This window comes from Somniosus microcephalus, unplaced genomic scaffold, assembly GCF_052327205.1.
Source record: "Somniosus microcephalus isolate GS21.2 unplaced genomic scaffold, FLI_Smic_1.0 unresolved_chr1, whole genome shotgun sequence".
In the NCBI taxonomy this organism is placed as follows: Eukaryota; Metazoa; Chordata; class Chondrichthyes; order Squaliformes; family Somniosidae; genus Somniosus; species Somniosus microcephalus.
The window spans coordinates 13,746,109-13,750,995 of record NW_028225179.1 but is presented as its reverse complement, the minus strand read 5'-3'; the positions used below and the strand labels follow the sequence as shown (position 1 = coordinate 13,750,995).

Genomic DNA, 4,887 nt, shown 5'->3' with positions numbered 1-4,887 from the left:
AAGTACAAATAACGGGCTGGAAGAAATGGACTGCAGGTTAAGATCCCATAATGGCGACTTCATGGAGGCTTCATCATATCACTCAGTTAGGAGTGTGAAAAACAAGGAAAATTATGTTACAGGTGTAACGGTACCTGAGTGAACTTGGATCAACAACCATGCGGACCCTGTAGAATGAAAAAATGCCAGCAATATGGTAGAATGTAATAGACACTGGCAGGTGTTGGCTCAATTAGGGGGAGCATATGTCCTGAGCTGCGCAGAAAATGGTATAAGATGGACTTTTGCACACGGCATTACAACACCTCAACCAACAACAACAAGGACCACACCACAAGGGTTAACCCTAGAAGCAACAACACCCCCAATCACATCAATACCTGAAGAACGGAGGTGTCCGAAATGGACGCCTTGGCCTGAAAATGGACTGGTGATATTCACTGAGGGAAAACAATTGTATGATAGTGCGAGACACGAAATTGTACCGGTACTAATGAACTTAACCATGTTACAATGGCCAGGATATTCTGAAAGGTTTACTAAATCTAGAAAATTCTATGCATATATGATAAAGAAGGTAACTAACCAAGCTGCTGATGTGACAGGGGCGACTGACGTTAGGGGACATGCTGCATTTCACCAAAGGATTAAGAGGAGCTTAGTAACCGATATGCCCATGGGAATAAACACAGAAACCGCACAGTGCAGATAGAGGCCATTTCGGCCCATCGAGCCTGCACCGACACATATCCCACCCGATCCCCACAACCAACACATATCCCACTCTGTCCCCACGTATTTAATCCCCCTAACACTAAGGATCAATTTATCATAGCCAATCAACCTAACCCACACATCTTTGGACTGTGGGAGGAAACCAGAGCACCTGGAGTAAACCCACGCAAACACAGGGAGAATGTGCAAACTCCACACAGACAGTCGCCCGAGACTGGATTCGAACCCAGGTCCCTGGCGCTATGAGGCAACAGTGCTAACCACTATGCCACCGTGCTGCTCATACGGGGACATCATTCATTAATGCCCTAGATATACAAGGTGTCCAAAGTAGTGTGGAACGAATACAAAGGGTAATACAACAGATTTTAGAGAAGGAAACTGGTTTGGTTCGACAAGGATCAGAGTTGGGAGGACATACGATAAGGAAGTTACTCAAGGGAATCAAGGTTACAGAGGAATATGCTAGCATTATCAACAAACCAAACCATAGAGATGAGGAACAGGCAAAAGACGGGGTAGGAAGAGGCTTGTGTTAAGCCTATGGCCAATGGATCACTGGACAGTTAAACATAATCTGGCACAGATACAGCGAGGCGAGGTACCAGACTGGATTAACAGCCCACAGCTCTGTGGCCTGAGCCAGAATTCAGGCCCTCTGACTGCTTGTACCCTCAAAGGGATGACCAGAGTATATCCAGTGATACGAAAATGTAAAGCAGAAGTGACAGCAATGATAGGCATGGTACTCCTGATGCCAGTGGTGGGACTAGACATGGCTGCATACCCACAGAACCAGTTAACAAACATAGGCATAGTGAGGGGTGAGACATACCTCCAATACTATTCAATTGATACCTATGCCATCAGGAAGAATGATACTATGAGAGGAGTCTCCCTAAACGGATGCCACAGGAAAGGCACGCTTACGATGTGCCCACATCCAGTAGGAGAAGGCCCTATGGATGAGTGCGCCTATAATAAGACAGAGAGTGTGTGTTGGACTTATCACATGTTGATCACCATCACACCCGCTCGGGATATAAAGGTGAAGGGGAGTATTGTACAGCCACCACAGAGGCTGAGTACCAATATAGTAACCTTGTATGTGCAATCACAATGCCTAACTTCTGATTTACGCCAAAGGTCCCTGTCACAATTGGACACACCAGACTGGTGTATGTACATTCAAGGGAGGAGATAAAGCTAAATGTGCCAGATAGTCTAAAGAAAGCGTTGGTCAATTATGAAGTGCCAGAAGGGACCGCAATACCCCACCTGCAAGAGGATCTGCAAGAATTGAAAGAGGATTTAAGTAAGATGGTGAAACAATACATAGTGCTGCAAGGGACCTTGGGGAATTAGAAAGGGTCATAGAGATAGAGCTACAGGAGTTCCCGTGGTATGAGAAGCTGTGGGATTGGGGAATGAATGTCAACATACACCCATGGATCCGCATCATTTCCCATATATAATAGTGATAGTACAGTTATTCATGGCTATATGATGGGGAATAGCAGCATGCACCGCTTGTAACAAGAAACGGACCAACAAAGAGCTAAAGCGAAGCGGAAAGTGCTGGAAAAAACAAGTTTGCTCTAGACATGATGGGTATGCAGGGCCTCCCGAGCCAGCGCCTGATCACCACATGGGGCAGGAGGCACAGCAATGCTTATACATGTTGTTTAACTTGGGTAGTGCCCAAGTACCAAAAAGGGGGATTGCAGTGGGGAATGAGTTAAACTGACATCGCTGGCAGCTTCACTGAATGGTGTAATAAAGAGAATAATCTAATAGGTCTTTGCAGTAGTAAGCTTTTTCTAAATTGCTGAACTGGCAGTTGAGATAACCTAAGCAGTAGTTGTAGAACTGCTTACTTTGTCACTAAGAGACAATTTCAAATAGTCGGAGGGGGAAACCATAAGAGGCCTAGAGGATGTAAGCTCTGTTCTGGCAGGAAAGTAAAACAATGAGTTGGAAGTAAAGAGGCCTAGAGAGGCAGGAAAGGAGGACAATGAGTCAGAAGTGCAATGTTGATGAGACCCCATCTGGCATAAACAAAGGTCATAGGTGCAACAACAGCTTGGGGGATAATGGACATGTACTTTTCCGATAATAAAGGCGGTACTTTAATATAACGCAGTATAGGCAACCAATCAGTGAATATGTATACGGGTCAAGGACCAATCAGGTGGTAGGAATGAATTTTGAATGAGCTGGACATATATGTTGTAATGTATAAAAATGTAGGGCTTGCTGTACCAATTTGGAGAAGTCTGGCTAAGACAGAGCAGATTGTCTCCCCACTGGTGTAATAAAGACAACTTGATTATCGATGCAAAAACCTTGTGTCAAGTGTTGGTTTAAAATATTCCACAACAATTCTATAGTTATTAATGACTTAGAAAATTCCTATATCCACGTTTGCCGAGGATGCAAAGGCTGGTGGTATGGTAAGTCGTGTAGACAGCAGCATATAATTACAAAGATATATTTATAGATTAAGTGAATGGGCGAAACAGTGGCTGATGGATTTCAACGCAGGTAAGTATATCGTCATTCATTTTAGACCTAAAAAGTAGATCCGAATATTAATTACATGGTGCAGAGCTCGGAACAGTGGAGTTCCAAAAGGGTTTCGGGTCCATGTACACAGACCACTGAAATGTAGCAGTAAGGTACAAAAATAATCAAAAAAATAGAATAGAAAGGAGATGAAGTTATTCTACAGCTATACAGAGACCTGGTTAGACCACATCTGGAGTTCTGTGTACAGTTCTGGGCACCGCCTGTTAGAAAGGATAGATTGACCTTAGAGGAAGTGCAGTGCACATTCACCAGAAATTTACCAGCGCTCCAATGGTTAAAATATGAGGAGAGATTACATAAACTGGGCTTGTACTTCCTGGAATATAGAAGGTTGTGGGGATTTGATTGAGGTTTTTAAGATTTTGAAACGAATTGATAAGCTAGATAGAGATAAACCTTTTTTCGCCGTTGGTGGGGGAGCCGAGGACAAGGGGACATAATCGTAAAATCAGAGGCAGGCCATTCGGGAAAGAAGTTAGGAAACATTTCTTCATGCGAAGGTTGGTAGCAGTGTGGAACTCTCTCCCACAAAATAGGAGTATATTCCAGCTCAACTAATAATGTAAATCTGAGATCGGTACGTTTTTGCTACACATGCGTTAAAATGATCTGGAGCCAAAGCAGCTGGATGGAGTTAAGACACAGCTCAGACAGGAATTCAATGAATGGCGAACAGGCTCAAGGGCCTCCTCCGGTTCCTATGTTCAGTACACCAATTGTAAATGAAGAAACGCTGTCTTGAAGGGTGAATTATAAATATGGCACCATCCTTTGCAGAGATCATAAGCGTTTTCATACCAAAAATAGCTTTAGTTTTTACTTTCAACCTCGTTGCCTTAGCATCTACCAAGGAGTGGGGTTCGAACCCAAGCAAACACACCGTCTATTGGATCTTAAGTCCAACGCCTTAACCACTCGGCCACCCTGGTGATAAAAACCCAGCCGTGCAGTGCTTTAAAATTCGACAAATCCCTTGCTGACTAAGTTTAGTTTTCAGCGCAGAGCAAACTACGCGTCAGCATAATCTGAAAATGTGAGAGGATAAAGACATTTTCTAAAACTACAGACGGTGAAAAGCTGAACTGCAAAAGCACAGCAGCTGGGCAAGTAACGCATTGAGCTGACCGTTCGTAACTAGACAAGAAACCCCTCGGCTTTTAGCCCACAGAACATGTAACCCTCCCATCAACACTGAAAACCTTTGAAGGAAGAATGTTAAAATGCAGGTCAAACACCCAGGATCAGCAAGCTCTAAACTGAGCCAGCGCTTAAAGGGTTATATTATAAGGTGCAGAGTAAAATGTTGTGGGGGAGCGATGGGGAGAGTGACCGAGACAAAGTAATAGTTGGAGGGATAATCAGAGACCCAATTAGAAAAGCTTACAGTAAGTGACTGAGACTGAGTGAGACATACAGAGAGACTGACAGATGGTAAGAACAACAGAAACAGAGAGAAATAGAGCGAATCATAGAGCGAGAAAAAGAGAAACATCACATTAAAGGTGAGAAAGTCGCTGCAGGCTCGGACGAGAATTAAAGCCGTGACCTGACGTTTACCGATGA

General features: G+C 43.9%; 1 non-coding gene across 1 annotated transcript; it reads right to left on the bottom strand.

Moving 5' to 3' along the window:
• Nucleotides 1-4,168: 4,168 nt before the first annotated feature.
• On the bottom strand, nt 4,169-4,253 carry trnal-uaa (transfer RNA leucine (anticodon UAA)). The gene has a single exon. It is a non-coding gene; the product is annotated as a tRNA-Leu (tRNA).
• Nucleotides 4,254-4,887: the final 634 nt, after the last annotated feature.